This window comes from Corapipo altera, unplaced genomic scaffold, assembly GCF_003945725.1.
Source record: "Corapipo altera isolate COAL_440 unplaced genomic scaffold, ASM394572v1 133, whole genome shotgun sequence".
Lineage (NCBI taxonomy): Eukaryota > Metazoa > Chordata > Aves > Passeriformes > Pipridae > Corapipo > Corapipo altera.
Genome location: NW_020884939.1, coordinates 2,984,772 through 2,997,853, shown reverse-complemented (window position 1 = coordinate 2,997,853; position 13,082 = coordinate 2,984,772). Strand labels below are relative to the sequence as shown.

The window sequence follows — 13,082 nt, the reverse complement described above, 5'->3', positions numbered from 1 at the left end:
TGAGAATCAATATCCCAGCAGAAATCCTGCAACACAACCTGCAGAGGAGGTGTGCTGGGCATTGCCCTGGGGAGGTCTGTGCCTTGGCTGGGAAAGCAGGAATGCCACAGACCTGCAACTTAGTCAAATATTCTGTCTCCTGTGCTGGAATCCAGATGCCAGCATGATTACTTTCCCCCAGCCCTGGAGTCAGAGTGAGTGAGACCTGCTGAAGTGACTTGCCAAGGAGCCAAGAAAATCATGCACTTTGAATTCCTTGCTCCATCAAATCAAATCCCACTTGAAATATAAGTGACCAGTTGCTCTGGGAGAAGATTTGATGGAGGTTCAGCACACAATGGGAGTGAAATGGAAAGCTTGAAGAGAGGTTGTCTTGGCAACATAGCCTGACTCATATTTAAAGATAAAATCACTCTCCAAAGCTAACGTAAAGTGGATGACAGAGACAGGAAAAAAAATGTAGGCACTCATAATGTCTTCATGGCAGAAAGCTCTGCCTTCTGTCAGTTGCCTGAATTATTTTGGGGCTGTTTGGTAGTGTTTCCTCCGTTCATTGTAAAACATTATTTTTATAGCAACTATTAAGGCAAACAAAAAAGTCTGGAAAAACACAGCATAAACTCCTCCAAGACATTCATCATGTGAAACAGCATGATGCTTCAATGTACCAAATATTATGTTTTTTAAGCATATATTAACACACTATCATGCAATCATAACATTGCAGTACAGCCATGCTCTCACTGTCAATTGGTGCAGGTAATTTGCAGAGGTAGGCACTTTATAAAACACAGAGACTGCTATAAACTGCTCTTTGTATAGTAATTGATTTTGAGGTCCTTAAGTGACACGTGATTTCTTCTGCAAAAAATCTCATTAGACCCAGGGGTTTGATGAGATGGGCAGGAAAATCCAGGAGACCCTGGCAGGGGTCTGTCAGGGTACCAGTGTGCACACCACAGGACAGAGTGACAATGCCAGAGTGTTACCTGCTGCACCCCATCAGGTGTCTGGGCACTCTATCCAGGTACTGCCTCCCAGCAGTAATCTCTTAGGCCAGAAATTCCAATTATTAATCATGCTCAGTAAATTGCTCTGTTGCTAAAATGCTCTATCTCTCATTTAATCAGAGTTCTACTTTAGAATAATATAGAAACGGCTTGATTTTGTACATTTTCTGTACTTCTGTCAGGATAATGAGAACAGAGTCAAACTGGAAAGTCCCAGATTATTTGTCTCTTTTTCAAGTAGTTTAACACCCAAAGGGTGCTAACAAGATAGTAAACCCTACATTTTTCTGCATTTCTTTTCCCTCTGTTTTGTTTTAATGGATGACTGCACTCAGTGCAAAATTCCAGCAGGAAAAAAAAGGGTTTACAATGTTTTGCCATGTCAGTTCAATCTCCCTTATCAAATACTTCAAGACTCAGTAAACTTGGTGGGTTATGTCCCCAGGGCTAGCTGGCTGCCCCCTTTTTCTAGCCCACAGGTTGCTTCTTCGCCGAGCACTGTAAGGTCACAGTCCCTCCCTGTCACCTCTGATCTCCACTGGGCAACACCACTCTGTCACCAGCTAATAACAATTGACTGAATATCACTTTCTCAAGATCCTCAGCTCTAAGTCAAGCAGCTTAAGACGCTCCCAACTTTTTCTAACTTGACAGCTTCTACCATTTCTACTTTATTGGCACTTTTCCATCCACCCAGCCCTTTATCTCTCTTGTCCATTAGTCTCCTGAATAGCCTCTTGAGGCAACTACTGCTGAAGTCTGAAGAATTGAGGTAAATTGGTGAAGAAGATTGATTTAAACACAGGTGATGTCTTCATCAGATCTTTCAATCTGTGAATAACAGACATTCCTTAATTTCCCTCCTAATAACCATTTTTCATTGCAGAGAGGTTTGCTGCTCCCTCACTCCCAGGCTCAGCTGAGCACTAAAGAAATGCTATTTTTCTATCAGCCAGTCAGCACACTTTCCAAGGAAACCTTTATACTAATTTCACCATTTGACTTGAATTTCTTTTTTATTAGTTATCTTACTTTCTTCAGTCCTGACTTGTAGCACTGCTCTGCTAACAGATGGCACAGTCCTTCCCTTGCCAATGAGAAGTCTAACACTTTTATAAAGGTAGGATTTTCTTAATGGGAACGAACAGGTGGGTAGAGCAACAGAAGAATGCAACAATTACATTTAACTCTTGGCAATAAATGATGATCCCAAATATCTGCTGTTAACACAATCTTAGTCTGAGTTACAGCAAGCATGAAAAGAAGAGGGGGAAAAATAAAAAAAAAAATTAGAAAGGGGCAAATGTTGCAAGCTTTACCTGGGCTTGAGGTGAGTGACAAAGTGGAACATGAGCAAAAATTAGGGGATTTGGGGCCAAAACAGGTCATCCTTGAAGAACTGAAGACTGGGGAAAAAAATTGTTGGGAAGGTTGCAAATAAAAAATCATCCCCAAAGAAATGCATCCCCTTGTGAATGTATTGCAGAGCTAACAGCACTGGGTTTAGCTGTAGGAATATGAAGCCTACCTGGGCAGTCATCCCAGCTCCTAGCCATTCCTGCAGGCACAGTCCCAGCCAGGGGAAGCAGGGCAGGATTCCCTTCAATGGCCCTTGCTTCATCTTTGCAGTGAACCAAAATAGAAAGGTTCTGTGAAAGGAAGGACTTGGGACCCGAGTTTCTCAGGTGTCCAGATTTTTAATGTCACAGTTGTGTGCCTAACAGGACCCTCAAAGGAGTTTTGAGAGAGTTGGGGGTGTTCACCTGGAGAAGAGAAGGCTCCAGGGAGACCTTAGAGACCCTTCCAGGGCCTGAAGGGGCTCCAGGAGAGCTGGAGAGGGACTTGGGACAAGGGATGGAGGGACAGGACACAGGGAATGGCTTCCCACTGCCAGATGACAGGGATAGATGGGATATTGGGAAGGAATTGTTCCCTGTGAGGGCAGGGAGGCCCTGGCACAGGTTGCCCAGAGAAGCTGTGGCTGCCCCTGGATCCCTGGAAGTGTCCAAGGCCAGGTTGGACAGGGCTTGGAGCAACCAGGGCTAGTGGAAGGTGTCCCTGCCCATGGCAGGGGTTGGGACTGGATGGTCTTTTAGCCCAAACCATTCTGGGATTCTATGATTCGATCTACAAAGTAATGGAACTCTAGTGTCTGTCCCACAAAACTGCATCAGGCATCTTCAGTGCAACACTGTAGTTCAGCTTCGTGGTTCAGTGCCTTCATAGAGCAGCTCAGTAAAATCATGGTACTTGTATTCCATTTAAGTTTTTTTATCTTGTTGTGATGAAGAGCTGTTTGGACCTCAGTATGAAAACTACTCGATTCTGACATTTTCCACCCAAAGAATGGCTGCCATTTCCCCATCACCCTTCCCCCCAGATTCACTGAAGTGGAGCAGCAGTGTCTGTGTCAGCGCCCTGCTGCCCCTGGCAGTGATTCCACATGGATGGATGCCTCAGTTTTGCCCTCTGGACTAAGCATTTCTTCCTGGGATGCACTGAGAAGCTCAGCTCGAGGGAAGAATCACACTGTGTTAGGAGAGAGGCAGAGAGCTTGGCTTAGGGCAGCAAACAGGGGCACAAACTGAAGCATTGCTAGCAAAACACTAATAGAGAAAAGTTGCTAAATTGGTAGGACAGGAAATGTTTGCAACTTTTGCAGACTCAGAAGTGCAAGATTGGAACTGTATTTTATAAGACCCATGCCAATATATTTATCTGATAGGAGAGACCATCACAGAGAATTCTATTTTTCTGACAGAAGCTACAGTTTTGCAGGGCCATAAGAAAATTCTTCAACCAGGCAGCCTCAGAAAACCTTTGAAAACTGATTCCTATTATTGAAGAGTACATTACTCTGCCATCAGAGCCTTCCAAGCCCTTCAAGGGCAAAAGAAACTCAAATATATTCCTGTAATCAAAAATCTAAAACTTAATCTAGTGGGCAAGGGCTATGTACTTGATCTGAACTATGACTGTAGAAAAGCTTCAGTCTTCCTGTCCCCAGTTTCCCTTCCATAAACAATAAAAAACTGATTAAGACTAGACAGGTTAAGTGGAATCCACTTCCTTCTTTTGAAGCTTATATTAATCATCAAGCTTTCTCCTTAATTTTGGTGAGTAGTGACATTATAGAGCTACAAAACAACAGCTAATCATACTGGACTCTCTACTTGGGCTCTCTGATGCTCTGCCAAGGTTAGAAATGGCAGCCAGGTGCAGCACTCAGGTCCCCTTGTCACTCTTTATGGCATAAGCATTACAGGCCTACATGGTCCCTTTGAAATATTGCAGCAATGGGGCATTACAAAAATAAGGAAAAAATTCTGGGCTACATTTACAGCATTTGAAAGAACTGCCAGTTTGCTTTCCTGAAATGAAAATATTCAGCTTTCTCGAAATGTAAGTGAAAGGTCATTAAATAAATAACTCAAGCAGTCAAATGATTGACCAAATTACAAACTTTGTCAATAAAATTTTGATTATAGTACCTTCACAATTTCTTAATAATGCCAACTTTCTTTTGCACTATGCAGAGCAGAAAAGGTTTTAAACCTGTTTCAATGAAAGGAGAAGTATAACCAAAAAGGACATCACTGCCTAAGGTACATAGTCCCCATTTTTGTATGAATATCTGAATGGGTTTTAGAACCTGTTTTTTAGACAGTTGGACTGGGGTATGATTACAGGTCTCTTCCAACTAATGATTCTGTTCTATTTTAACTGACTTCTCTCTCATGTTCACCCTATTATTCTCCTGAACGACCACTGCTCTGGAATGTCTAGAAGAACTTCCATGTTTGAAAGAGGCTTTGGATGCACCTGGTTATCCCAGAAGAAACTTACTGAAGCAATGACAAATCAGACACATCAGTGAATGTGCCATATTTGTACTCAGTCCACATACAGGAAAAAAGCCCACTAAGTAAAATCAGAACCACAGCAATATTCTTACCAATATCTTCAAACAGGAAAAGGAGATTAAAGTTTACTTAATTAATTTATTACATCTTCTGTATCTTAAAACAAAAGTGACATTTTAGTTTCATAGTGTGCTTGCCTGAACAAAGAATTCATCATCATCATAAGGTATGGAACTTAGAGTTTAAATGTTGTCTAAGCTCCAAAGGTATCAGGTTATTAAAAGTAAAAATAACTGCTACTGAACAGACTGAAATACCAACCTCATTCCAACTGGAATATCCTTCTCAATATCAGCTGCCTTTGGAACTGAAAGATAGCAATGTCTATAAAACTTTGCTACAAATTAATCCAAGAGATGAACCAGTAGCTTGTCAACAGTTTGAAAAAAGTGTATAAAACACTGCACAGAGATATTTTATAGGGAAATGAAGAGGATATGTTTTTATATAAGCCAGTTTTATGATTTATTGGATGTCTGCTCAGTATAAGTATACAATAAGGTAAAAGAATGTTTCTACTTTAGCAGACTCATGAAGGTAAAATGTATGAAAATAAACTGATCCCTGAAATTCTAGTACATTTTTGCCTAATAAATATAACTTGTGAAATACATTTGTCCAAATATTTTTCATTTTGTAGATATTTTTATGCAAACTATTAAAATAAAAACATTATGGATTGCTTAGAATCAATTTAACAATTATATCTTGTATATTATCAAATACATTCCTTGTGTGGGCACATAGACAGCTTATGAACTGCCACCATTGGGGGGTGGCAATTTTAAGTACTTCAATATACATTATTTATACTACTTCCTTTAAAGCAGCTTCAGCTCTAGGTTCAAATGCTCAGTGAAAAACCAACAACAACATACAGATTTGCCCAGGTTAAATAAGTCTCCAGTAAGATAAAAACCAGTTTTGCAAATAACACAAACACTACAAAAGGTTTCCATGAGAATTCACTTGGATTTCTACGTGAGCTCCCTTTGGCAAAGGAAGCACACATTTAGTGACCATTGAGCCAAGTTACTCACAACTGTGTTGAAAGCATGTTCCAATGATACACACCCAAACATCACCCAAACATCTACCAAAACTTGCATCCCTTCATACACAAAATCTCCACTGGAAGAGTTTGGATTGGCGGGAGTTCTTGTTAGGGAAGCAAACAAGTGCCTGTGTCTTCACAAAGTCAAACAAGTGAAACAACTGATCTGGTTTTACTCTATTAGAATCACAGAGTGGTTTAGGTTGGAAAAGACCTCGAAGATCAAGTCCAACCATGAACTCAGCGCCACCACCAGCTTCACCACTAACCATGTCCTCAAATGCCACATTCCAATGTTTGACAACCCTTTCTGTGAAGAAATTTTCTTCAATATCCCACCTGACCCTCCCCTGGTACAGCTTGAGGTCGTTCCCTCTCCTTCCTGTCCCTTGTTCCCAGGGAGCAGAGCCCAACCCCCCCCGGCTCCCCCCTCCTGTCAGGGAGTTGTAGAGAGTGAGAAGGTTCCCCCTGAGCCTCCTTTTCTCCAGGCTGAACTGACATATAAGTTTTGGGGGCTGATGTCTCAGACTGTAAGCACTATAATCTTCTGCCATTGCTACCACAGACTCTCCATTGAAGGTCATTCCTGTAGCAACTTATGTTTGCAACATTTGCATAGGAATGTTCATCTGAAAAGCCTTCCTACACAATTGGGGGGCACAGCAAGAGAACCAAGGAACAAAACACTGTACAGCTCTGAGAAGCAATACTGTCCAGTTCTGCCCGTGGACCACCCATTTTCCTACTCAGGCCTAGGTGTGGAACAGACTGCTCAGATTTTCTTTGTTGGCAATGTTTTCTTAAAAAAGGGGGAAGCAAAACAGCTGGCTCAGTTCTGTATGGAAGCTAACTTTGGAGGCTGTGAGATCTCAAGCAGCTTTCCGTGCTGAGATGACCCTGCTTCTCTCCCAGAGAGGCCCCCACCGTGCCTGCTCTATCCTTGAATTTCTCATCCTTTTCAGCTGAAAATGCAGAGGGTAATTGAGTTTCTTCTCTTTTCCAGTCACTCTGTCCCCAGCCCATGGGGCTGCAGGGGTTTGTTTTGACTGAAGTGCAAGACCCAGCACTTGGCCTTGTTGAACCTCATCCTGTTGGAATCTCTCTCCATCTTTCTTGTTGGCTCCCTTCCTGTGAGTTCCTTCTTTTCAGGTTTCTCCATCAGTCTCCCCCTATTCCCTCTCTCCCCTCATACCTTGATACCTTTAGGAATGCAGCACAATACTAGATGGGAAAACCAAAAAAATTGCAGCCCTGAGGCACCTACAGGCAGAGGATTCAATGACTGCATACTAAGCCCTCATGGCAGAGTTTAGTCAGAGAGATGAATGCTAAATTTAACACCACCAAATGAGTGCAACTACCCTTCTAGAGCCAGGATTCTTACAGTATAACTAAAATACCAGAGCCCAGCTCAACAATTAAGGAATCAGAAAGCAAATCAGGGTGTAGGATAAAACTCTTGCTGACACATCTGCTGCCAAATGTTTTCAGACCTGTCAAACCTTTTCTACAAGGAGTTCCTAGTGAGTTCTTTTTGTTGGTCTTTGTGTTGTTTTCTTTTTTAAGTGGACTGCCATTTTTTGGAGTCATCACCAGATACACTTCTCATTTCCAGTTCACTTGGCTGCACGGTTGGTTTTTTTGTTGGACAAGTTTCTAGATTACCCATGTCATCTGTAAATAACAAAAGCATGCTAAGAACCTCAACATCGAATCATCTCTGCTGCTAAACTGGAAAGACAGCAGAAAATGAAAACATCAGCAAGTTCTCTGAGAAGAATATACTAAACCTCAAGAACCATGTCAATTAGACATTGAAACTACTGGTGTCTCAACTAAATACCTACTTACATGCATACCAGGAGACACAATTTATCCCTCATTTTAAGTAACTTTCACTGTCCAACTCACAGAGAAAAGCCTTTCACATTCATAATACAATACAAAGACACAGATTATTCAACCTAAAAAAATCTGACATTTAAGAAAAACAGGTCAAAGGATGTCAGGACACATTAGCTTCTTTACCAAAGTTCATTAGCCCTCTTGAAACAGGATGCTGGGGCTGCATGGCCAGCACCAGAAGCTTCTGAGGAACCTCAAAGGGTTTCAATCCAAAATTTAAAGCACATAGTAAATTTCCTTTCTTAAACTCTAAAACTAAAAAAAAAATTTCAGGTATGCAGTCTTAAGATTATATGAAACTTCCTTTACTGTTTTATGCCTTAGATATAGTACAATACTTTATGTCCAGTTGATGCTCATAGAAGCTGTTTATATATTTATGAAGGAACATTATTCAGAGATTGCATTTCCATGAGGTCTTTTGTGTTTCTGATCCCTCTGACTCTTGTTACATTTTATATTACATGGAGTAAATCTCTGAAAGTACAGGAGCTTTGCTTACAAACAATGGCACCGAAACACTAAGATTCTTTCAAATATTGTAAGCATTTTTGGCTTTGGTTTATTTGTAGTATTGTCACACTTGATTTATAATGGAGTATTCTGTCTGTGAACAAGCATGCTTTAAAAAAAACTCACTAGTCTCTTCATCTCTATGATATCTTGAAACAGCTGAAAATATGGGGTAGGGAAAAAATAAGTAATTTCCTTTCAAACAGATGTTAGGTCTTTCATTTAAATGAATATCTCTATCTCCTATTGTCATGGCAGAAGGAGCAAAGGCAAGAGGCCCCTCTTGGCTTCACAGTATCAAATGATAAGAGACCTTTTCATATCTGTTCTTATTTACTGCTTCTTCATACTGAACAGCATCAATCTTGTCAGTCTTTCATAAAAAAGTTTTTCCACATCCCTAATCTCTCTTGTTATCCCTTCCTGGTTACTGTGCTTTAACTTGGAACAAAAACTCGTGATGAGATCCAAAACTAAGTGAAATGAGTTGAAAGTGCACATTTTTACACTGTGAGAGTAGACACTTGCCCAGCTTACAGAGGGATGTACAATGCTTTCTTATTTCTATGTCACAAATGGGTACTTTTGGAGATAATTTAGTTCAGCATTACCAGATGAAGCCCTTTAGTCAGGACTACAAAGAACATCAGAAAAGATGACTCCAATGATGTCAAAAACCTCTGGCATCATCCCCAGTCTAAGGCAGTCAGCAGGGAAACCTGGACATCCTTTGCCTCCACCCCAAAATTTGCCCAGCTATTCAGGGCAAAAAGGGGATAGAAGCAAAAAAAGTTTCCATGTAGCTGCAAGAATCCATGTGGTGTTTTCAATCTCAATGTGGTGTCTTTCTGTACAAAATCTTATGAAGAAATATGAGACATTTCTTCCTGCTTTAACATCTGTTTGATCTTCCTTGCTTCATTTGTGCACATCCAAAAGAACTGTCCTGAACAAGCTGATGCAAGAACAGGAACATTTACAGAGGTAATGACTGGCATGGATGCATCATCCTGCAAATGCCTCAATACTGGGGAAAATACACCGGATTTTTTGTGCCAGTTTGAGGGAATAAACAGTAGAAGTGACATTGTTAGAATCAATATTTCCCAAATGCACAGATAAGAAAGGAATGGTCCACTGCAGCAGAGGAGGGAGAACAACATAAACATTTTGTGGAACAAACAGTTTTGAGAACTATTTTGCCATAAGGCAGCTTAGCCCATTTGTGAGATAAGGACAGCCTCTTACCTTTGAAAAACCTCCTGCTGATAAACCCAGGAGTAGAAATCAAGGGGCTTAAAAGCACAGTGAAGTGCTTTACTGAGTAGGGACAGGCTTGTGCGTGTGCCTAAATGCTTCACAAAACACTTGTTACCACTGACAGGCACTGAAGGGTGCCTAAGTCCTTCAAATACCCACTTACAAATTTCCAAGAAGCATACAGTGAACATATTCCAGGTTGGTTCTACAGACACAGTTCCTCATGTTTCAAGAACCATCCCAATGCCCAGAATAGGAAGAAGGTGCAATCATCCTTAGGTCACACCCTGCATTTTTCAAGAAGCCTGCTCAATATTTTCCCCCACCCCTCTGCTACCATTGATTAGAACCAAGGGGTGAAAGGAAGCAGAGGTTAGGTCATTTGGGACCTCAGTAGGAAATCCACCGTTATCCAAGCACATGGCTTCTTAAACATCTTAACAAGACTTTTATAGCTAAACACAATGGCAGGGGCCGAGACCTAACGTGGTTCAGTGTTTCTGAACTTGAGGCTTCAGCATGCTCCCTCCTGCCAGTTGTTTTGGCAACACAGAATGATTTGGGCTGGAAGGGACCCTGAAGATCACGTAGACAAACATTCTGGGCACTGGCATTGTTAATGATGCTTCACAATTATATTTTTTGTGCTTTAAGGTTTTCATAATGTTAAGTGCTACTATGATTTCTTCAAAGAAAACAAAGAGAGCTCTGTATGAACAGCAGCTTCATTTAGACAGAGATTACCCACTCTGAATTGGTAAGTAGATTATAAAATAAATATTAATAAGACTAGTCTATATGGGGAAATTAAAAGGACCTATGAATAACGTTGCTCTGTATAATTGAACACACAGATCTATCAAGCTATTAAGGGAATCTGATTATGTCTGATTTGCAAAACTGGAGAAAGTGAAATAAACCGATTAACAAATGAAACTGGGCAAAATTATCTGTTCTTAGCTCCTTGCTCTGTTCCACCAAAGCCTGCCATCCCCAGCACTGAAGTGCGCAGCCGTCTCCTCCTCTGGCTACAAACATTTCAACCACGTTTACCCACGTTAAATAAAGATGAACAGAATGTAACACTATGTAACAGGCCAGGTTGAAATACAGCTTGGATACTCCATTCTATTCAGTGGAGTTATGTCACAGGATTTTTTCAATGTGCACAGCCAATGGTACCTGGAAGTGCAGACATTCCCTGAAACCCACAAGCTCAGGCATTGACTGGATCCAGGCTAGCAGTAAAACAGACCACCACCTATCCCTAGAAAACTGAGGAGTGTCTTAAGAGAAGAGGATGTTTATTTTCTTTACAAGGTGTTGACTCTTTCAGGCAGCAATTAAAATGTGCATGACTACAGCAGCAAGGAAAATTAGAATTTTCCATTATCATTATAATGAATTTAATTTCCTGAACTTGTTTTTTTTTTTTTTTTTAATTTAATTTACTCACAGGCACAGTCTTCAGTGACGCAATCTTCATGCTTCTCAGACAGAAGGAGTTATGCCACTTATGCCATACTCTTTACTACAGGCTAGTTATTAAGAGTTTCCTTTCCATGGAATTTATTTTCTGCATGAAAGCAAGTGAAAATGTAAACCTCGAGGGAAGGACACAAAATGGGTGAGAAAAATGTTACAGTTACAGCTGCCATCAGAAATATCTCAGAATCCCTCAAACACTCCGAGCAGGTCCGTTTACTAAGACCCATAGAAATGGGGGATCTTTAAGCTACGTTGTTTTTTTTTTCTTGACTTTCTAAGACCCTGTCTAAAAAGGTACAAAAGGGGTCCTGCTTTGAGAGAAATCTACTTCAAATGACACTGTTGTTTGCCTGTAGAAAACCTGTCTGGCTTGTTCCAGGTGGGTACTGAATGAGTGAGATGAGGCCAAGAAGGAAATGGTGTCTTGCTGTGAAGGCAGTTGTCAAATGATGAAAACAGCAGGGGGAAGAATGATTCCAAGATCCTTTTAGAAATGAAACTTTTCACTTGAGGGCCACAGAGCTCTCAGTGATATGGCTCCTGGTATGGTAATCAGGCTGCTGCACAGGCCAGTCTGCTCTTGCAGAGTTTACTCAAATTATTTAACCGTAACTTTTTCATGCAAAATTATCCTGGAGACTCTACTGTATTAATACCAGTACTTTTCCCTTGTGCTTTGAACATCAGAAAATTAAATTCATGAAATGCTTCCATTTCATAGTTGCTTAGTATCCTAACTTAGCAATCTGCAAACATCTATGAAGAGTACGATATACTCAGAATACAGCAAATGGTGCTGGAATATTTTAGTAAGAGCCCGTCCTGAGGTAATAACAGGCAGTTGAGAGCAATGCTGGTCACTTCTTGTGTGCTGTGCACTCAACAAGATGCTAGAGCCACTAAAGAAAGAAAAAAATAGCAGTGACAAACATCTGTGGCATGTGTTACTGGGGAGTCCTGCAGTGCACTGCTCCTCTGAATTAGATTCAGGAGTTGCCTCTACTCTTAGTGTTCGGGTTTACAGGTTTATAGGTTGCAGGAAACTTTCTTATTATTTGCTCAAAAATACTGAAGTTGAATGGGAGAGGAGGAGTGAGGCAGGAGGCTGCTCATGCTAGTCATGACCTAAATTCCTACCAGGGAACTTGTCTTTTTTTCCTTCCTTTCAGTCAAACTAGACAACTTCTCGCATTCTGACAGCCCTATATAAAGTTCTTAAAAAAGTCTAATCATCACATAGGAAGTAAAGCTCTCTGGGATACATACCATGTTTTCTCATTGACTTGGGCTTTGTAAATTGCTGGCTCAACCTGGCTTTGATCTTCACCGGTGTCTTTGAATGTCACAGCACTGTAAACAGAAAATGCAAAGAGTCACTGCAGAAACATTAAACATACAAGTAGAAGAATGGCAAAGCGAAGCCCTGTTAGCTATCAGCACAGATGGGGAAAGCCTACAACTCAAATTGAAAGGGTTCAATGGTTTTGAGTATCCCAGCAGTTGCCTGATTCACATAATGAGATGAAAAACTCTAAGCAGAATGGAGCAGGAAACAGACGCAGTGAGACATTGAAATAGGTTCTCCAGAAACAGGAGAAAAAGGATTACACCACTGATCTGGGGTAATGCCAGCAGTGAAACTGAGGGAAGGTGGATGTCCCTTATTAAAAACATTGTTTTACAGGCTCTATCATTCTACCAGCTTTGCTTATGAGGCAAGATGCTCTTCTGTTCTTAATGTTTCTGGGAGAAGGTAAAACAGATTTCTGGGGATATGACTGCAAAGACAGGATAACTCAAAATCTGTTCAAATTTCAAAGTTCAAATTTCATTCAGTGACATAAGAATCCTCACTGATCCCTGATTAGTAGTGCCCTAAATGTCATAGAAAGCCCCATATCCTTCTTGAAACAGGAGATCTAGGTATAG

At 40.8% G+C, this 13,082-nt stretch overlaps 1 long non-coding RNA gene across 2 annotated transcripts in view; it reads right to left on the bottom strand.

Moving 5' to 3' along the window:
* Positions 1 to 12,501, bottom strand: part of LOC113955472 — a 31,160-nt gene extending 18,659 nt beyond the window's left edge. For both annotated transcript variants that reach the window (XR_003530571.1, XR_003530572.1), the window contains exons 1-2: positions 12,420 to 12,501; positions 11,122 to 11,269 (exon numbers count right to left, since the gene is read on the bottom strand). This is a non-coding gene — a long non-coding RNA (uncharacterized LOC113955472). The remainder of the gene's footprint in view (positions 1 to 11,121; positions 11,270 to 12,419) is intronic.
* Positions 12,502 to 13,082: the final 581 nt, after the last annotated feature.